Source organism: Pinus tabuliformis, chromosome 6 (assembly GCF_031772625.1).
Source record: "Pinus tabuliformis cultivar Carrire ecotype Pingquan chromosome 6, CPIR1, whole genome shotgun sequence".
NCBI classification, from domain to species: domain Eukaryota; kingdom Viridiplantae; phylum Streptophyta; class Pinopsida; order Pinales; family Pinaceae; genus Pinus; species Pinus tabuliformis.
The window spans coordinates 715,676,126-715,699,294 of NC_142292.1; positions in this window are offsets into that span (position 1 = coordinate 715,676,126).

A 23,169-nucleotide genomic window follows, 5' to 3' on the forward strand; every position below is an offset into this window, starting at 1 on the left:
TGTCATGTGGTGTGTTTGTTCTTGTTTCTTTTAGTTGTTTATCTGTAATATGTTGAGAATGCACTGGTGTTTATTTTCAATATTTACTTTGTAAATAACTTGTTCGAGAAAAATTAACAAGTAGGTAGGAATAAATCAGGAAAAGTGCAGGAAGGGTTTCTAAATTAAGTAAACTTAGAAACTTCAACAAAATTTGGTGGAGAGGATAAGGCACATTAGATCTCCCAGACCCAAAAATCGTTTGGAGAAATTCCACCCAGATGAAGAGATATTAAAACAATTAATATTTTTAATGGGTCCCTAAGTCTAAACTTCGGAAAATAAAAATATTAAGGTGTATTAATATAAAATGGGTGAGAAATTTCTAAGTGACGGGGATCAAGCCAGTTCTAATCTTAGTCGTTGATTGGGGACTTAATCTCAGCCATTGAATCGTCAACGGGAAAAGTATAAGAGGAGGCTTGAGGGTCAGTTGGAGATACACCAAGAGAGACCAAGAATTTGATCTTTTGGGGTTGGGTTTGCTGAGAAAATCGAGTGCGTGATTAATTGCAGTGAGGAACTGTTCAGCAAGGGATTTCGATCCAAGGCTGAAGAGTACATATCTTAGAGGCAGTGACGTGTCGGAAGAGGCAACACAGAGCCTAGGAGGGCTGACGCAGAGGCTAACGAGGCCAACGCAGAGGACGCAGAAGCCGAAGAGGCAGACGCAGAGGACGCAGAAGTCGAAGAGGCAGACACAGAGGACGCAGAAGCCGGAGAGGCAGACGCAGAGGCTAGCGCAAAAAGTCGTAGAGCTGACGCAGACAACGCAGAGGGCTGTAGAGGCTGATGCTACGCTAAAGATGCTGTGCTGAGGAGGTTCTGTGGGGTAGACTGAAAGCAAATCAGCCGGGAGAAGGTGACGCATTTCTAGGGAGGGTGACGCAGTTCCAAAGGAGTGCTTGGAGCAAATTTCGCTGTCCAACACAAGGAACATTCAAAGTCACCGTCATCCGGTTGGTGATTTGCCGGAATATCTGTCTCCGGAGAGAGGTACTACTGCCAAGGATATTCTCTGAAGGGTGAGTCATTTCTGGCACCCTAGTTTTATTCAAAAATCTGCCTATTAATAAAACCCTCATATATGTTGCAACAGTTTTCTTGCATTGGGTTTTTCTGGGGATGATTGTCCAAAAATAACGGTGTCCCTTGTGTTGTCTCAGTTTATTTCAGTTGTTGATCTGTATATTTGTGAAGGCTGCAATTGTGTTTACTTCGATGCTTATGTTATTAAATAAGTTGTTAATGTAAAGAACAAGTAGGAGATAGTAAACCAAATATTGCAGTAGGGGTTTCTGATGTGTTAGATTCAGAATTTCCACATGGTATCAGAGAGATTGCAAATCAAAGAATACTGAAGACACTAGCCGAAGAAATCTGAGAATTTGCAGCAGAGAAGCAGTTGTCCCGAGAGACAGCGTTGTTCCAGAGTTGAAGAGGTAAGAGGAGGAGTGACACAGTGCAAAGAGGGTGACGTAGAGGCTCACGCAGAGCATGCGTCAGCATTCTGAGCCAGGAGGGCCAGCACAAAGGTAGAGAGGAACAAAATAAGCTCCCGCAGAGCTACGTCATCCTTCTCAGCTAAGAAGGATTTACGCAATTGGTCGGGAGTAGCAGTTTAGCCTATATCGGGATTTCATAGAGCCTGAAGGGCTTAGATTCTTCAGTTGTCGGGTTAAGGGAGCTGTGTAGATTGTGATTTGAGGTGCTGGTGGGATGGGAGTAGCAGTTCAGCTTATACCGGGATTGCACAGAGCCTGAAGGGCTTAGATTCTTCAGTTGTCGGGGTTAAGGGAGCTATGTAGATTGTGATTTGAGGTGCTAGTGGGATGTTGTTTCTATCTGTGCAGAACAGTGTCTAAGGAGACAGAACCAAGGTAGAGGGGAGCACTAAGTCGACAGATTTCTAGCCAAGAAATCTAAGTCCAAGCTGCAATGGAAAAGGAGGATTAGAGAGGAGAGACTCGACAGTTGGCTAGAGGATTTCTAGGAGGGAAGTCGAGACTCAGAGGGAGTGTAAAAGAGGGGCAGAGATGGCAGTAAATGGATTAAGGGATCAGGATAGATTGGACAGGGCTTCCAATTTTGTCATCTGGAAGGCCAGGATCCTGTCAATCCTGGATATTATCGCATCAAGGAGTATGCCTTGAAAACCGTAGTTGTCCCAGTTGACCCTGACGCAAATGAGAAGTATGAAAAGGCCATGGTGAAGGTGAAATGCATTATTCTAGACGGGTTCAAGGATCATGTAATACCACATTGTTGAGAAGTCAACAACAAGGGCAATGTGGGAGACCCTGACCACCTTATACCAGGGCTCTTCCGTGCAGCAGAAGATGTTATTGGAAAATCAGCTGAGGTCATATCATATGCAGAAAGGAGAGGAAATAGATCACTTCCTTCTCAGGTTGCAAGGAATTCGCGACCAGCTTAATTTTGTGGGGTCTACACCAGATCCAAAGGTTATGGTCAAGACTGCTCTGAATGCAGTCTCCAATGACTGGGAGACGTCTGTCCAAAGCATTTTGGGTAGAACGACTCTCCCCAGTTGGGAGGAGATGTGGGCAACTCTTCAACAGGAAGAGATCAGGAGGTTGACCAAGGCGGGGAGTAGCAGTAAGGGAGGTTGAGTCAAGAAAGAGGAGGAGGAGGATACGGCTCTAGCATTTGCGGGACAACAAGGGGTTCAGAAGAGGAAGAAGAAGGGTATCTCCAAGGTCAAGTGCTTCAACTGTGGGGAGCTGGGACATTATGCATCTTAGTGCCCCAGGAAGAAAGGCAAGGGAGAAGCTTCTGACTCAAAGGCAGCTCCAGCAAAGGCGAAAAGGATGTCGAGACTGATGACGATTGTGCCATGAGTGCTCATGCGTCTCTAGAGAAGAGGTGGAGAGACATAGAGTTGTAGTCGAGAGGAATACATGCAGGGGAAGGATCACATTGTTGAGATTGCAACAAGATGATGGAGCTTAGTGAAAAGAGTCGCCTTCACTAAGTGGGCCCGCAGGCAAATTATGGCGCAAGTTCTATTTTTTACCACAGTATGAGTGATCACAGTGTGGGTGACCACAGTGTGGGTGACCACAATGTGAGTGATCACAGTATGAGTGATCAAAGTCTATTTTTAGACTGGCTGTCAAAAATAGAAAAGTCAAATATTATTGTCTCATAATAATATTTGGACTATAAACTTGATCTTGTTCTCTTAGAGAACTTCAGGATGAGCTACGGATGTGGTACATGCAGATCCCAGAAGGAAATACGTGGTTACCTATGGGATGACTAATATTTGCATGCAGGACTTCAATTAGAACTCAAGTGAGTTGAGTTTAGTGGACTGGAGGTGCAGTTGATGGAGTTGTGTTCAGTTTAGCTTTGTTAAACTAGTTGTATTTAGTCTAACTGGCAAATAGACTAGAGATGATTTGGGTGAATTAGTTATTAATTAATTCACAAGTTATTAACTCATAATGCAACTATAGAATACATCAGTTAACTTAGTTGCATGTCAGTGCATATTTAGTTCAACAGGGACAGGTGTTAGAGGATCAGATTGCTATCAGTTGTGACTATAGTTGTGCATGATGATTTGCACAATCAGAGGGATTGAGTATGCCAATGAATTGGCCAATATCAAGAATTGTAGCTTGTGCTCACGTCCAACACAGTGTGAGTGATTATTTGCAGGTGAAATACGAGTTTGGTAAACCATTCTCATCAGTTCTTGAGCAGGTATTGAGTTGGAGAGGCAGGCAAGCAGTGGAATAGATTTGGAGATCAGATCTGAGCTGTATTGTGTGTAACAGGTGGAGCTGGTACTGGATTGCTTGTGATAAGCATTGTACTTTGTAATGTTACATGTTCTCAATCATTAATATACAGATAGTTGGGGTTTTTAGCGAGATGCTTTCCCCGGGTTACATACTGTGTTAATGTGTGAATGCTCTTGATGTTTTTATTGTTATTGATGCTGCGATATTGATGATCAACGTAGAGGAGCTTATGTATTGTGTATGTATTCCGCAATAGTACATGATTAAGATAATCTCTGTTGAATATGTGTTAATTTCTACATGGTATCAGAGCGAGCTAGATAATTGTAGAAAAATTTCTACATGGTATCGGAGTTGTTGATCATCAGATCTACTATTCAGGAAGTGTTTACATTCTATTTCTTCAGGCAGAGTCTGTAATCGAGCCAGGTAGCCTCTGGATTCATCCTTCCTTTGGAACGTGAGATATTCGGTGAATGCCCATACAGTCAATCTCTGTACGAGAAATATTGTGTTCTCACGAATCTTAGATCTGAGGTGGTTGAGTTGGTTGCTGGTGGAATTCGAATTTGCAGCAGTGTTTTCTTGGTGACAACGCAACAATGTCTTTCAACGGATTGCGATTGGAGTATGCTCTTGAGGGCAGCTCAAACTATATTGCATGGAAGGACAGGATGGAGGCAATATTGGATGATAACGGGCTTAAGGAGTTCATAGAGATGGATGTCCCAAAGCCTACTAATGCTACTCAAGCTGATGCTTGGCAAAAGAAGACCGCAAAATGTCGAAGGATTCTGTTGGAGGGCATGAAGGATCACATTGTGTCCAGCCTCCATGGAAAGGCTACTCCATATTTGATGTGGAAATCATTAACAGAATTATTCCAAAGCAAGAGCGATCAAAGGAAGCTGGCGCTCAAAGATAAACTCAGAAACATCAAATGCGAGAAGGGTGACAGTATACCCAAGTATCTCAAGAAGTTCACTCAATGTCGAGATGAGCTGGGAAGTGTGGGGGTTACTGTCGATGATGAGGACTTGGTGAGCTTGGCTCTCCTTGGTCTTCCGAAGAGTTGGCATTCCTATCAGGACTCTGTCAATGGTCGGGAGAAATTGCCAGAATGGGAAAGACTATGGTCAGATCTTGTGCAGGAGGAGATCAGACGGAGTACCAGGGACGGATCTTCGTCAAAGGGAGCTAATGAAGAGAATTGTGCTTTGGCTGCCAAAGCAAAGAAAGGGAAGAGCAAGAGAGCTTCTCAGTCTGGTGCGAAAGGTAAGAAGCAGGATATGTCCAAGGTGAATTGTTTTCATTGTCACCAACACGGACACTATGCCACTAATTATTCGCAGAAGAAGAACAAGCAGGGTGCTAGATCTTCAGCAGGAGAGGCTCTAGCCTCACAGTTTGAGCTTGATTTTTCATTGATCGCATGCTTGGTTTCAAGTGTGATGGGATCAGTATGGTTCTTGGACAGTGGTGCGTCTTTTCACATGACGGGAGATAGAGATTTGTTCTCTGATCTGGAGGACAAAGATCTTGGAGTGCACATCGAGATGGGCGATGATGGTAGATACAGTGCGACCGGTATCAGTACCATTTCCTTTGAGAGGGAGTCTGGTAAACCCTTCGTATTGAAGGAAGTCATGCATGTTCCAGGATTGAAGAAGAATCTCATCTCAGTGGCGATGTTAGAAGACAAGGGGTATGATGTTGTTTTCAGCGAGGGAAAGGCTTTCCTGCGCAGCAAGACAACTGGTGAGACTCGGAAGATAGGGGTTCGAGTGAGGAACCTTTATCAGTTGCATGTAGATGGATGCGCAGCAATGGCGGGCAAGGCAGAAGGATTGGTGAGCCGGGATGATGGCGAGTTGTGGCACAGGAGATTGGGTCACCTTCACCATGGAGCCTTGAAGATACTGCAGCAGATCATATAGGGCTTCCTAAAGGCACACTTGCGCAGTTAGATCAGTGCAAGGGGTGTACTTTGGGGAAGTTTGTGAAAGCCACGTTTCATGAGAAGGATAGTCGCACCACGACGATCCTTGAGAGAATTCACACAGACGTGTGTGGACCTTTCTCAGTTGCTTCGACAGCAAAACACAGGTATTATGTGATTTTTGTTGATGATTTCTCTCGTAAGTGTTGGATCTTCTTCGTGCAGAAGAAGAGCGAGACATATTCAAAGTTCTGCGAATTCAAAGCACTGGTCGAGAAGGAGTCGGGGAAGAAGGTGAAGGCTCTTAGGAGCGATAATGGTGGTGAATACATCTCGGACGAGTTCAAGGATTTCTGCAAGGCAGAAGGGATTCGAAGAGAGATCATAGCTCCCCATAACCCACAGCAGAACGGGGTAGCTGAGCGGAAGAACAGAACGATTGTGGGTGCTACACGGGCAATGTTGCATGATCAGAGCCTACCCCTTCACTTGTGGGCGGAAGCATGCAATACAGCAGTTTATGTGCAGAACCGTTGTCCTCATAGGATACTTGGCATGAGTACTCCCGAGGAGGTTTACTCTGGTAAGAAGCCCGATCTTTCTCATTTGAGAATTTTTGGTGCTAACGTTTACATGCATGTGACGAAGGATGCCAGGAAGAAGTTGGAGCCGACCGCAGAGGTTGGGATATTTGTGGGGTACACTGATACGCCCCACAACTATCGTGTGTATTTGCCAGACAGTGGTAAAATTGTCGTGCGACGGGATATAAAATTTCAGGAGGAGAAAGCCATGAAGTGTTCGCTTGAGAGGGAGCTACACTTGCATGCAGATGAGGAGCTATTATTTCCTAAGGATGAGCTTCAGGATGTGGATCAGCCACAGGACGAGGTTCATGGAGTGGAAGAGACCACTCATGCAGCGCCAACCATCAGAGGGCGAAAGCACTTGACAGAAGTTGAGCGACTGGCTCAAGATGCAGAGAAAGTTGTAGGACCACCTACAACCCAACGCAGGCAGAGACAGTCACCTGTAAGAATTTACAGGGTAAGTTCCTCAGACAGAACACGAAAGGACACCGCTCACAACCAGATCGCAGATCAATACACCAGTATTTTTGACGTGGTTAAAACCCTCAAAGAGGGAAACAGTCCACGGCCTGAGCCAACGCGGCCACTTCAGGCAATTTATTAATAAAAGAATGAAAATTTACATATGCTTCTCTCATAGACGGATTACCCTACAAATGACCCTCCATGCGCTTTAAATAGAAATCATGGACCAATCGGGTGTCAAGCCACGGATCAAGTGTCGGTAATACCGAGGAGAGAATGAACCGTCGGATCACTACATATCGTGACCGTCGAATTGTAAGTTACAAAATGTACAAGGTAAAGAAACACACTTTACCTAACTCTATACTAGACAAAGTTGTACTTAACTATTTCCTATGTGTCGGAATATCCTAACATCCCCCCTTAAGAACAACTTGGGATAAGATTGAAGGATTTACAAATATGACACAATAGGAGAAGGAGGCACTAGAGCCTATCCCCCCTTAGTGACAACTTCCTGAACTCCAACCATAAATCAAAGTTTAGTGACTCTGTGAGAGCCTTTGTAAAGATGTCTGCAACTTGATCATCTGTTGAACAATATTGCACTTCAAGAACATGGTCATGAATGAGCTTTCTGATGAAGTGCATGTGCAGTTCAATGTGTTTGCTGCGCTGATGTTGGACTGGATCTTTGCATAGCTGAATGGCACTTTGATTATCACACCAAAGTGTAGTCGGATGCTGCTGCTGAAAGCCAAACTCTGACAGGATCTGACGAAGCCACAAGGCTTCCTTACTAGCTTCTATAGCACCACGATACTCTGCTTCTACTGATGAAAGAGAAATGGCACCTTGTTTCTTGCAAGCCCATGTAATAGGTCCTGAACCAAGAGTGAACACATAACCGGCAGTAGACTTCCGATCATCAGGGTCACCAGCCCAATCAGAATCAGTGAAACCAACCAATAGAGGAGCTGCTTCGGCACTGTAATGAATCCCAAACTGAACTGTACCTCGAACATAACGAAGTATTCTTTTAGCTGCTTTCCAATGACTTTCACGTGGGTTTTGCATAAACCGAGCAACAAAGCCAACAGCAAAGGAAAGGTCAGGACGAGTATGAGTTAGATACAAAAGTTTTCCTACAAGTTGACGGTATAAGGTAGCATCAACTTCAAGAGAAGTACAAGTGACTGAAAGTTTGACTCCAGACTGAAAGAGAGAAGGGGCTGGCTAACAGTCTTCCATGTGAAAGTGGCGTAGAATATCACAGGCATACTTGGACTGATAAAGGGAAATACCTTCCTTAGATTGCAAGACTTGAAGACCGAGAGAATAATGTAAGTTTCCTAAGTCTGTCATTTCAAACTTCCTTTTAAGGCTAGACTTCACATGGTTTATAAGGTTGGGATCACTACCAGTCAGGGTAAGATCATCAACATAAAGAACAAGAATGATGAGAGACTTGCCCACTTTCTTGGTGTAGACAGTATTGTCAGAATGACAACTAGAAAAGCCAGATTCTAAAAGAAAGTTATCCATTTTGGCATACCAAGCTCGAGGAGCTTGCTTGAGACCATAAAGGGATTTCTTAAGCCGATAGGTTGTTCCTTATAGATTTCTTCATGCAAGTCCCCATGCAGGAAGGCGGATTTAACATCCATCTGATAGACTTCCCATTTGAACGAGGCAGCAAGGGAAAGAACAAGGCGGATAGAGTTCATTTTGGCGATAGGGGAGAAGGTTTCAGTGTAGTCAATGCCTTCAACCTGTGAAAAACCTTTAGCAATAAGACGAGCTTTATGTTTATCAACTTTCCCATCTGGTCCATACTTGGTTCTGTAAACCCATTTGCATCTAACAAGTTTTCGTCACTTTGGTAGAGGAACAAGATCCCATGTATCATTTGCCAATAATGAATGATATTCTTCATTCATAGCTGCTTCCCAATCTGGATGGCCTGAAGCTTCTACAAAGGTGTCAGGATCATAATTTACTGGAGCTTGAGCCAGTAAAGAATAGGCTCTGTCAAACTAAGAACGTGTGCATCGCTGATCTGTAGGATCACCGACAAGATCACCTGCTGCATCTCGAGTAGCACGAACCCATTTTGGAAGCTGAGGAGCTGAAGGAGGATCCTGAGATGGTGGGGGAGGATTGTCATCCTCACTTTCATCATCTAAAGAAGAGATGTTTTCAAAAGTAGAAGAGATAGGGAGAGGTGGCACATCTGCCGGACTAGGTTCGCAGGCCGATATATTTTCATCAAATTTTACATCTCTTCTAATGATAACATTTTTAGACTTAAATGGAATAAGTCTATAGCCTTTAAAATCTTCAGAATATCCAACAAAAGTACATTTTTCACTCTTAGGTTCTAAAGCTTTATGCTTTTCATCTGGAATATGGGCCCACGCTTCACTTCCAAAAACACGAAAGTGACTTACATCTGGTTTGATTGAGCTCCATGCTTCTTCTGGAGTGATATTCTTTAAAGCCTTAGTAGGAGTGCGATTTATTATGTAATTTGCACAGTTAATTGCTTCTGCCCAAAAACTAAGACCAAGTCCTTTAGATTCTAGCATACAATTAGCCATTTCCTTTAAGGTGCGATTCTTCCTTTCAGCTACACCATTTTGTTGTGGAGTATATGGAACAGTATGTTGCATTTGAATTCCATTCTCAGTGCAAAAGTTGATGAATGTGTTTTTAACATATTCTTCGCCATTATCAGATCTTAGCTTAAGAATTTGATGTCCAGATTGCTTTTCAACAAAGGCCTTGAAGGCCAAAAATGTGTTAAATACTTCACTCTTGAGTTTTAAGAAGTATACCCAAGTGCGTCTGGAGAAATCATCAATGAAAGTTAAGAAATACTTGCAGCCAGAGAATGAAACAACTGAAAGTGGACCACATAAATCACTATGCACAAGCTGTAAAGGGGCTGAGGCGTGCAAAGAGGCACGTTTTTCAAAACTGTCCCGATGATGTTTTCCTAGTACACATCCGGAACAAACACCGTCTCTGCAAGATACCATAGGAAGACTTGTCACCATATTTTCTTTACATAGATGTTGAAGGGAGCGATAGTTTAAGTGACCAAATCGCTCATGCCAAAGTTTGCTCACTTCATCGTTATGAGCAACAAATACTGAGGAAAGATTTGATGACCCAAAGTTGTGAAACTTATACAACCTTGTAGAATCATCAGCAATGCCAGTAGCTAAAATCTGTTTAGGATCTCTTAGGTCCTTGATTACAACATCATGAGGGGTAAAATTCAACGATTTTACCTTCACCTGAATGAGTTATCTGATATACAAATAGAAGGTTATAGGATAAGGTTGGAACGCATAATACATCATTAAATTGACCATTGTCTAGATGAACAGTTCCAGTCCCTGCAACATTAAGAGATCTATCATCACCAACATATATATTTTTGGTGTTACAATCATTTAAAGAAGAAAACATGGCTTTGTTTTTGGCCATGTGATAAGAAGCTCCAGAATCAATGAGCCACTCATGAGAATGAGAAGAAGAAGATACATTTAATGCATAACCAGACCGCGATGATTGACAACCACATGGAGAAAGTGCCATTCCTGAAGATGAAGTTGAAGTTGAAGAATGCTCCAAATGGATGTTATGTTTCTTCATCGCTGCTTCCAAGGCTTCCACCTTCTTAAAGCATTTGGATTCTAAGTGGCCATCCCGATTACAAAAGTTGCAATGTCTATCAGTCTTCTTCCATTTGTTTTTATTTGTCTTATCATTTTGTTGAAATGATTTTTCATTTTGAGGTTGAGATTGCTTAGGACCCTTGTTTGGTTTAGGACCATTCTTTTTAAGATATGACTTCTTAGGATTCTTTGAATTTGGTTGTTGTTGGGCGGCTAACGCTTTCTTGAAAGAGTTTCCAAGATTAAGAAGACCAAGGTGTAAGAGTTTTTCTTGTTCTCTTATTAAAGAATCACAAAAAGAGTCAAAGGAAGGGGACTTGTAGTTTGTTCCTTGAGAAATGAAGGCTTCTCTTGTAGAATGGAAGGTGGAAACAAACATAGAGTAGGCTAGTCCCAACTTAGTAAGAATGGAATAGATAAGGTTACTATCTTCTTTCTTAACCTTAACACCTTCCAAGAGATATCTAAGGTCTTGAACTTGGACAAGAAATCTTCAATGCAAGAAAAATTATTAGGGTCCAATGTAAGCAACTCATTTTCAAGTTGATGGGCTCTAAGTTCATTTTTAATCCCAAAAATATTATTGATTTGTTTCATTGCTTCATCAGGAGTATCAAGTTCTGCAATATGGAATCTAAGAATCTGGAGAAATAGACATCCCTATCAATCCACGTGCTTGATCTTGCCTATTTTCCCATTTAGCAGCCTGTATTTTTAACGTGGTTAAAACCCTCAAAGAGGGAAACAGTCAACGGCCTGAGCCTATTCTGTAGAGACCTTTACTTCTAAGTAAATCCTCAATGTAGGATAACCATTGGAAGTAGTTGGTGCTGTCAAGGGTAACTTGGTATTGACTTTCCATTTCAACGGAAACTGAAGCTAAAGATGCTGAAACTAAGTGTTCCAATGGTAGATCTCGAAAAATTAGGCTGGTTTAAAAAAAACGACTCTGAAAACGGCTTCTGGATGAAGAAGTTATGGCTTTTTTAAAAAAAGTTGTTGAAGATGCCGACGAAGTGCGGGAATGTACAGAAATGAAAAAACTGCCCTCACAAATAGGAGATTTGAACCCAAGACCTCTACTCTCTTAAAATAGCTTTGAACCAATTGAGCTATACAAAAAATTTAAGAGAGAGAGAGGGGGGGTTGATGCTTTGGGTTGCGTGCTTTCTTTGAGAAAGCTCTTTTTCCCTACAAAACAAAAAACACAAAACCCAACGCGGACATACAAAAAAAACGAACCTTGCGGCTCGAAGTTAGCTTTAGCCGAAAAAACTAAAATAAAAAATGAACCTTGCGGCTCAAAGTTAGCTTTAGCCAAAAACTAAATATTTTCCTCAATGTTTTTGATTTTCCGAGATCACTCTAAGGCGCAAGGAAAAGAGCATACGCATGAGAAAAATCCTTCATTTCTGTTTCTGATTTGCCCAGATTGCACAGAGTCGCAGGGAAAAGAGCATACGCAGAAATGAAAGGTATAAATCCGGTAATAGAAAAGCTAAATAAACCGAAACCGAAATAAACAGAGAGAAAATAACTGTAAACTGCAAATAAACACTGTATACCTCCAGATCTTAAAATTGACGCAACTAGGGCTACTGGAAACCTTTTCGCGTGAAACGGAAGGGGTTCCTCACTGGAACAGATGCTCCCAACACAACAGAGCAGTCCTCTCGGCCCGAAAGCAGTCAAAAACAGTAGATCTAGGAAACAGAAGTCGGATGTAGTTCTACCGGCTTTAGATTTGGATCACCAACGGACGCGGCCCTCAAATAGATCTGATACCATGTAAGAATTTACAAGGTAAGTTCCTCAGATAGAACACCAAAGGACACCGCTCACAACCAGATCGCAGATCAATACACCAGTATTTTTGACGTGGTTAAAACCCTCAAAGAAGGAAACAGTCCACGGCTTGAGCTAACGCGGCCACTTCAGGCAATTTATTAATAAAAGAATGAAAATTTAGATATGCTTCTCTCATAGACGGATTACCCTACAAATGACCCTCCATGCGCTTTAAATAGAAATCATGGACCAATCGGGTGTCAAGCCACAGATCAAGTGTCGGTAATACCGAGGAGAGAATGAACCGTCGGATCACTACATATCGTGACCGTTGGATTGTAAGTTACAAAATGTACAAGGTAAAAAAACACACTTTACCTAACTCTATACCTAACTCTATACTAGACCAAGTTGTACTTAACTATTTCCTATGTGTCGGAATATCCTAACATCACCTGATCGGTACACTGGATACATGGCTCTTATGAGCAAGTGTGTTGTGACTGAGCCATCCTCTTTCGAGGAAGCTGTGGAGGATCCCGCATGGGTAGATGCCATGGTGGAAGAGTATGATTCTATTGTCAGAAACAGTGCATGGGAGATTGTTCCTAGACCGGAAGGGAAATCAGTGGTGGGTTCGAGATGGATCTACAAAGTTAAGCAGGCAGCTGACGGGAGTGTAGAGAAGTACAAGGCAAGATTTGTTGCCCAAGGCTTTTCACAGATAGATGGGATCGATTATGAGGAGACCTTTGCACCTGTCACAAGGTATTCTTCCATACGGATGATTCTTGCTCTCTCAACGCAGATGGGATGGCACATTCATCAGATAGATGTGAAGACTGCGTTCCTCAACAGAGTCATTGAGGAGGAGGTGTACATTGAGCAACCGAAGGCTTTGAGGTCTTCAGCAGCGAATCGCATGTGTGCAGGCTCAAGAGAGCGTTGTATGGGTTGAAGCAAGCACCACGTGCTTGGTACACACGGATAGACAACTATTTCACAGGACTTGGATTCTCCAAGAGCGAGGCGGATCCTAACCTATACCAGATTGTGGTGGAGGGTAAGTTGCTTATCATTGTATTGTATGTTGATGATTTGATTCTAACGGGTGATGAGCTGTTGATACTGTCATGCAAGAAGGATCTTGCTACAGAGTTTGAAATGAAGAATTTGGGCCTCCTTCACTATTTCCTAGGATTGGAAATATGGCAGCGCAGTGGTGAACTGTTTGTTTCTCAGGGCAAGTATGCTCGGGAGATACTGGAGAAGTTCAACATGCATGGCTGCAAGCTTGTTGATACTCCTCTTCTTGGAGGTTGGAGGAAGGAGGATGCCACTTCGGGAGAAGAAGTGGATGCCACTATTTATCGACAGTTGGTGGAGTCGCTGATGTATTTGGTCAATACACGACCTGATATATGCTATGCAGTTAACTAGCTTTCACAAGCTATGGTTAAGCCTACCAAGCTCTTCTGGAAGGTGGGCAAGCATGTATTGTGCTACTTGAGAGGCACATCGGGATATGGTTTGTGGTATAGATAGGAGGATGAGGTGAAGCTATGTGGCTTCACGGATTCAGATTGGGCAAGGAGCCCAACGGACAGAAAGAGCACATCAGGAGGGGTCTTCAGTATTGGATCAACAACAGTTTCTTGGTACAGCAGGAAGCAGAGATCCGTGGCACTCAGTTCAGCAGAGGCCGAGTATATGGCAGCAAGTTTGGCTGCATGCAAGGCTATATGAATGAGGAAGATCCTGGTTGGTTTGTTCAGTTCTCATTTGGATCCTACTGTGATTTATTGTGATAACCAGAGTTGCATTAAACTCTCGGCTAATCCTGTATTTCATGATAGATCTAAACATATTGACATCAGGTACCATCATATCAGAGATTGTGTGCAGCGAAGGATCATGTTGCTTTCATACATTCCAACGGAGGATCAGGATGCTGATATTCTGACGAAGGCTCTCACCAGGAGCAAATTCGAGTACCACCGAGGCAGGATAGGGGTTGTTGATAATCCATATCTTGTCGAGAGGGAGTGTTGAGATTGCAACAAGATGATGGAGCTTACTGAAAAGAGTCGCCTTCACTAAGTGGGCCCGCATGCAAATTATGGCGCAAGTTCTATTTTTGACCAGAGTATGAGTGATCACAGTGTGGGTGACCACACTGTGAGTGATCACAGTATAAGTGATCAAAGTCTATTTTTAGACTGCCTGTCAAAAATAGAAAAGTCAAATATTATTGTCTCATAATAATATTTGGACTATAAACTTGATCTTATTCTCTTGGAGCACTTCAGGATGATCTACGGATGTGGTACATGCAAATCCCAGAAGGAAATACGTGGTTACTTATGGGATGACTAATATTTGCATGCAGGACTTCAATTAGAACTCAAGTGAGTTGAGTTTAGTGGACTGGAGGTGCAGTTGATGGAGTTGTGTTCAGTTTAGCTTTGTTAAACTGGTTGTACTTAGTCTAACTGGCAAATAGACTAGAGATGAGTTGGGTGAATTAGTTATTAATTAATTCACAAGTTATTAACTCATAATACAACTATAGAATACATCAGTTAACTCAGTTGCATGTCAGTGCATGTTCAGTTCAGCAGGGACAGGTGTTAGAGAATCAGATTGCTATCAGTTGTGACTATAGTTGTGCATGATGATTTGCACAATCAGAGGGATTGAGTATGCCAATGAATTGGCCAATATCAAGAATTGTAGCTTGTGCTCACGTCCAACACAGTGTGAGTGATTATTTGTAGGTGAAATACGAGTTTGGTAAACCATTCTCATCAGTCCTTGAGCAGGTATTGAGCTTGAGAGGCAGGCAAGCAGTGGAATAGATTTGGAGATCAGATCTAAGCTGTATTGTGTGTAACAGGTGGAGCTGGTACTGGATTGCTTGTGATAAGCATTGTACTTTGTAATGTTACATGTTCTCAATCATTAATATACAGATAGTTAGGGTTTTTAACGAGATGCTTTCCCCGGGTTACATACTGTGTTAATGTGTGAATGCTCTTGATCTTTTTATTGTTATTGATGTTGCTATATTGATGATCAACGTAGAGAAGCTTATGTATTGTGTATGTATTCAACAATAGTACATGATCAAGATAATCTCTGTTGAATGTGTTAAATTATTCAAAATTTCTACACACATGTAGCTATGAGAGCCCTTAATGACAGTAGCATGATGACATGTGTTGAGTGGAGCAAGATGTGATGGAGCAGCAAGGCAGTGCTAGAGTGCAGAAGTCTGTAGCAATGCAGTGGAGGTTGCAGCAGTGCGAGAGGCACAGAAGAAGTTGCAGCAACGCAATGGCAGCAGAGGGAGAATAGGATAGCAGTAGAGGTAGCTTCAGCATCACGAGGCTTCCAGACTGACCATGATGTCAATGTTTGGGTGAAGTCAGTTACTTACTTCTCGGTAACTGAGTTACAGTGCAACAATTAGCAGTGGTAGTGCTATGGGCAGCATGATGCAGCATGTTGAGAGGGAGCTGCAATACAAATGTAGCAATGGCAGTGGCAGTGTCATGGGGAGCAGTACAAGAAGTAACAGTGCAGTAGATGTGGGGCCAAGCATCAGCACAAAGGACCTATGCGTAGGATCAGTGTGATGCTTCTATGGTGAGGCATTACTAGAGCACATTACTCGCTAAGAGGGAGTGTTGATTTTGGGTAGCATCGGATGTGCTCTAGCCATGAAATTTGGTGGAGAGGCTAAGGCACATGAGATCTCCAAGACCTAGAAATCGTTTGGATAAATTCCACCCGGATGAAGAGAGATTAAAATAATTAATATTTTTAATGGGTCCCTAAGTCTAAACTTAGAAAAATAAAAATATTAATGTGTATTAATATAAAATGGGTGAGAAAGTTCTAAGTGACGAGGATCAAGCTAGTTATAATCTTAGTCATTCATTAGGGACTTAATCTCGGTTGTTGAACCGTCAAGAGGAAAAGGATAAGAGGAGGCTTGAGGGTTAGTTGGAGATACACCAAGATAGATCAAGAATTCAATTTTCTGGGGTTGGGTTTGCTGAGGAAATTGAGTGAGTGATCAGTTGCAATGAGGGGCAGTTTAGTAAGGGATTTCGATCCAACTCTGAAGAGTACATATTAGAGAGGCAACAAAGTGCTGGTAGAGGTAGCGCAGAGCCTAGGAGGGTTGACGCAAAGGCTAAGGAGGCCAGCGCAGAGGACGCAGAAGCCGAAGAGGCAGACACAGAGGATGCAGAGGGTGACGCAGAAAGCCGTAGAGGCTGCTGCAGACAGCGTAGAGGGCTGTAGAGGCTGACGCTGTTGAAATTTCTAAGTCTAACCCATTAGAAATTCTTCCTGTACTATATGGTTTATTTCACCTACTTGTTTAATTACTTAACAAGTTATCTAACCATATAATTATTGAAAATAAACACAAGTACATTCTGAAACATCTATAGATCGTCAACTGAAAGAATAGACAAACACACAAGGGGAACCGTTATTTTTGGACAATCGTCCCTGGAAAAACCCAACTTGGGAAAATCGGTGCAGCAGTTCTGAGGGTTTTATTATTAAGCAACTTTCTTGACTACAACTGGGTGCCAAACTGGCTCACCCGAAAAAGAAATCAATCTCGCAATAATACCTCTCTTCGGAAGCAGATATTCGGCAAGTCTGCTCCACAAAAAACTCTCCAACGCTTCTATGAGGCTTTGCGTTAACCCTCCTGGCCTCTGCGTCAGCCTGGAACCCTTTGTGTCAACCTTCTGCTGCTCTACGCTGGCTCTCTGGCTCTCTGCGTCACTCACACAAACCCTGTGCAGTCAATCTGGCCCTCTGAGTGGCTCTTGCTAGCTCTGTGTATCCTTCTCTGCCTCTGCATTGGTCCTTCGGCACTGTCTCTGCCTCTCTACTATACACTCACTGCCCCTCAGTGCAACTCATATCACTTGTTCGATTTCTCTCAACAAACCCCACTCTAGAAAATCGAACCCTTGATCTCTCTTGGTGTGTCTCCAACTGACCCTCAAGCCTCCTCTTATACTTTTCCTGTTAAGTCTTCAATGGCTGAGATTAAATCTCTAATCAACGGCTAAGATTAGATTTGGCTTGATCCATGTCTTTTAGAACATCCTCACCTAGTTTTATATTAATACCCATTAATATTTTTATTTTCCTAAGTTTAGACTTAGGAACCTGTTGTCGCGCGGATTGACACGACAACGCTCAGACCGGGGGCTGTCACTCTGATCCCCGATCCCTCCGTTTCAGCCTATCTCCCGCGGCTAAGGGGGGTAGTCCCTGTGAGATGACAAGACTAACTGTCGACCAGTTGGTTGGGAGACACGAGGCACGATATAAAAAGCACTCGATGGATTTGATTAATTTAGCAGACCAGTGCCTTAAGAGATTGTGGTTAAAACGATTACTTGTTAAATGATATAAAAATATGGACAATGAACAACAATCATCTATCATCAGCTAAATCACAATGCTCCTAGAATGATCAAAACGATATCCAGCAATTGAGAATTTCGAAAAGATGAATGCTAAACCACCACGAGAATCATAAATCATTAACCAGATGTCAATTTCGTGTCTCGACTTGAAAATTTTAGATCTCAGCATGAAAGATAATAAATCCCGAAAATGACTGGATCTGACGAAGAGAAATTTCCACAAAATTTCTCTGAAATATATATATATATATATATATTTTATTTATTTATTTATTTTTATTTTTTTATGAAATGAAACTTGATAAAAATAAAAATTAAACTAAAAAATTAAACTAAGCCTAAAGACTTTTTTATTTTTTTTATTTTAAAACCAAAAAATAAAATCTAATTAAAATCTAGATCGAAACTTAAAACTAAGCCAAAATAAAAATTTAAATCTAAGCTTTAAAATCTAACCAAAATCTAAAGAATAAATATTAAAATCTACTATTTTAAATCTAAACAAAACTATTCAAATTTTAAACTAATGCTAAAACATTAAAATACAAATCTAAAATCATTAAATCTAAAAAATAAAAAATAAAAAACTAACAAAAATTTTTCTTTTTAAATATACAACGAAACTATAGTGAAACCTTTTTTGATTTTCATAAATTTAATTCCAACTAAATGAAACTATATCCAAAGGCGTATATGAAAACCTATGCTAATCCATATGCTTTACCAAAAAAAAAAAAAAAAAAACTCCAAACGCTACAGGATTGATACATTTAAAAAAAAAATACGATCAGAATCGCAGCTACGCGTGAACCCTAGACAGTCGAATGGAATGCGATGGCGATGAGACCGTAACCCTGAGAAATGATGAATGCAAATGAATACGATTTTCCACAGAGGTTTTTGTTACCTGTCCCCGTGCGTGCGTTCGGATTGAAACTTACCTGCGCAGATGTGTAAAACCCAAGAAGCTGGAACGTTGATGCGTGATGGGTTGTTATTTACCCGCAGAGAGAGAGAGCTGAACGCATGGTTTGAAGCTGCAGATTCGGGCGAAGGCTGTATCCCTCACGCGGTGAAATGAATCGACAGCGGTAAGATCTGGAGCTGCTGGCGTGAATCCAAAAAATCTTATGCGTTGAGACAGTCGCTGGAGTTGGTGGCTCAGCCGCATTTCACTTTTTTTTATTTGATTTGCAGGTTCCGGCGTGATAGTGAAGAGGACGGACGGCTTACATTTGCAGTCACGTTTAGAGAAAAGAAATGAAAAACGATTTCTCGTGCATATGCAGAGAAAACCTTCCTCTGCTGACGGCTTTAGCATAGAAATTGCTCAGCCAACACACTGACATGTAAATGGAGCCCAGAAACGCTCACTGTATGTGTTACATCTCCAGACAGGACCGCATGATGCTTTTTTTAGAATGCAGAGAATCGTTGCTTGAAGGGATCGAGCTGCACACCAATGATCCAGCCACCACACGTTCCAACTTCACCTTCTATCTCATCTTGCACTATGTATTCTGAGATCAAAGCGATTGCACTTTTCCTCCAGGCCGTATTAGCAAACGTTTCCTCCAGGCCGTATCAAATGGCTAATGAAATAAAAGAATCGTGATCTTATGGCCTTTGCAGATATATGCAGAAAATTCAAAGTAAAACCCTTCGAAATTTTAGAGAATACCCTGCAACCTGTTGAAGAAAAAGGACAAACCCCTATATTATATATAAACAAAAATTTAAAACCCTAGATCAGCTTAATAATTTACAGATTTGGCCCCTTTAACAGCCAGATTTCAGCAATAAGCACAGAAATGTTTTAAAGAAATAAAGATTCTCAGATTTTCACTGTGAAGAACTTCAGAAAATCTCTCATGCAAATTTAAAAAAAATAAACCGAATGATAGACCCAGGATCAAATCCAACTGGGCTCAACACAAAATGCTTGCGGGAGTTGGCTGGTTCAGCCGAGAACTTCCCCGAACGCCCACAAAATTTCCTTCAATGATGTTTTCTGCACAGCTCAAAACAACTGTCAATAAAGAGGGCAAAAATGCTGCTAGATCTCAGGAAGTAATGGAGATACCTGCCATTACTTCAGAAACCCTAACAGCACCCAAACCCCAGCAAGTGAACAAGATACCTGTGCTCACAATACTCTACAAAAAGCTATTATTAACGACTGAAAATAACATATGCAGAAAATGAAACAATCTCACAGCATTTTAAGAGAGTAACACCAGCAAGATATGGACCCCAAAGTCTTCTTTTATTAACCAGAAACAGATTTACAAGAGAGCTTCTTCAGTATCAGACTCACAGATCCAATGATCTGAAATGACCACCTAAGACCCTATATAAAGGAAATGATCCCAACGGCTAGTTCGAATGATCCATGTAGAAATGATCTCGACCGTTGATGAGGATCAAGACATCTCTTGATCTCATCCGTCGATTTATTCACTTAAATTTTTCTAATTTTTTTTTTTTTTTTTTAATTTTTAAATTTTTTAAATTTTTTATTATTATTTTTATTTATTTCATTTTTTAATTTTTTTAATTTTTTATTATTTATTATTTTATTATTATTTTTTTAAATTTTTAAATTTCTTAATTTTTATTTATTTTATTATTTTATTTCATTTTTTAAATGGATCATCGAACCAAGCCTTTGGAAACATCACCTAGGACCTAGGACTTAGGACTCACAAGGGGATTTAAAACATTTTCAACCCTCAAGACACATTTCATGATGACTTTTTACAATTTACATCTCAAGGGGACAAACCCACTTAATACAGACCCTCACAAAACACCCAGTTCTGCGAGACAACTATAATCTAGCAGATCAACACACTAGGATTCTCCTAAAGTTCTAATGACAAAATCCATCCCGGCTTTGGGGTCAGGTTTGAAGGAAAACTCTGCCGATCCATGGATCGGTGAGACGAAAAACCTTCCGGGACGTAGATTACCACTAGAAAACTAGGTCCACCTAGGCAATACACATACACGACTCATGTCTGCTAAGATTATTTACAATTAATACATGCAGACTGGGTTTACAATTAGATTGATCAAGCTGCTGATGACTGTAGGATGGCCCGGAAACGCTGATCAGGTGCTGCCCCTTTTTGCAAAGAAAAGGGGGGTGTACTGCATGGGTAGTTGACCAGTAGTGGTCAACAGAACCCATTAAAAATATCAATTATTTTAATATCTCTCTAATGGGGCAGAATTTCCCCAAACCATTTCTAGGTCTTAGAGATCTCATGTGCTTTAGCCTCTCCACCAATTTTCATGGCTAGAGCACATCCAATGCTACCCCAAATCAACAGATGTTGGGCTAAAGAGGCTACGCTAAGGAGGTTTTGTGGGGCAGACTGAGAACAGATCAACCAAGAGAAGGTGATGCAGTTCTAGGTAGGGTGGCGCAGCAGCTTTCGCTGTCCAACACAAGGAATAGTTAGAGTCACCATGGGGTTGTTCATCCGGTTGCTGATTTTCCATAATATCTTTCTCCGGAGAGAGGTGCTACTGCCAAGGATATTCTCTGAAGGGTGAGCCACTTCTAGCACCCTAGTTGTATTTAGAAATCTGCTTAATAATAAAACCCTCATATACGCTGCATCGGTTTTCCCGCATTGGGTTTTTCCAGGGAAGATTGTCCAAAAATAATGGTGTCCCTTGTGTTGTCTCAGTTTATTTTAGTTGTTGATCTGTATATTTGTGAATGATGCAATTGTGTTTACTTCTATGTTTATGTTATTAAATAACTTGTTAATGTAAAGAACAAGTGGGAGATAGTAAACTAGATATTGCAGTAAGGGTTTCTGATGTATTAGATTCAGAAATTTTCACAGTAGCAGCAAGCAAAACTACGCATTCCAAAAAGGAGTGTGTGCAGTAGAGCAAGCAACTAAGAAAGAAAGGGCGGAGATTCATGTTTAATTTCCAGTTTTTTGAGTTGTGTATAAATGGCCTCAACAGGACTTTGAGATCAAGATAGGCTAGATGGAGCCTCTAATTATTGTATCTGGAAAGCTAGAATGTATTTCCGGCTAAACGAGCATGGTTTGAAGACATACGTAAAGAGAGTTATAGCCATACCTATAGACCCGCAACAGTTAGAGAATTACAATAAGGAGATGGCCAAGGCAAAGCAGTTGATCCTTGATGGAGTTCGGGATCATATAGTCTCACACCTAGCAACAGCCATGAATATGACCAAAGAAATGTGAGATGTAGTTACTACGCTCTTCCATAATCCTTCCGAGAATCGAAAGATGTTCTTGAAAGAGAAGTTGAGGACCACTAGGATGCATAAGGGTGAAGGGGTCACTCCTTATCTCACAAGAATTCAGAATGTCAGAGATGAGCTTGCAACAGTTGGAGAAACACCTCAAGAGAGTGAACTAGTGCATACAACTCTCAAAGGTTTCACCCAAGAGTGGCCTACTTTCATCCAAGGTATCACTAGATGAGATAATCTACCGAGTTGGGATCGATTGTGGATTGAATTCACACAGGAAGAGATGACACTTACTTTGGTTTAGGCTTGCTCTGGTTGAGAGCAATATCAACGACAATAGTAGCAAAGGATCAATGAGTGTGAAGGACGAGGAGAATGTTGCCCTTGCATAGAAGGGGAAGGCAAAAAAAGGTCCCAGTCAGGGACAAGGCTCAAAGGGAGAAGAAAAGAAGAAGAAAGATTTGTTGAAGATTAAGTGCTTTAGATGTGGTGAGTTTGGTCACTACAGTACTCAGTGTCCCAAGAAGAAGAAGGACAAGAAGGAGAAGCAGGAGCAGGCAACAGATTCGGCAGAAATTGATAATTTGTTAGTTTTTGTAACATCGGATGTGTTCTTTCCACGAAATTTGGTGGACATGCTAGAATACATGAGATCTCCAAGACCCAGAAATTGTTTCTGGAAATTCCACCTAGAAGTGACTTAATTAGATTATTAACCATTTTTTAATGTTTCCTAAAGTCTAAACTTAGGAAAACTGGTTAATTAATCAGTATTAATTAAGTCAAAGTGAGAATCATCTAGAAACTCACGGATCGGTTCCAAGATGATCTTAGCCATCGATTAAGTTTTAATCTTGGTCGCTGAAGCTATTTTAGCCATCGATTAAGTTTTAATCTTGACCGTTGGAGCTTCAACAATGGATTATAAGAGGAAGTCGATGGGCACTTGAGAATACACTTGAGAACACCAAAAATTCGATTTCCTTGACGGATCGATTTCCAGAGTAGCAGCAGTCAGTTGCCGGAGAGCCAGAGATCGAAGTAGTGAGTGAGGGGTAGGGACAGTGAGTCTGGAGGAGATTTTCCAAATCTGAAGAGGCAACAACAATAAGGTCGAGTTATTCCTAGTGAGGTAGCGCAGAGGAATGCGCAGTTGCTTCAGATTAGTAGTTCGA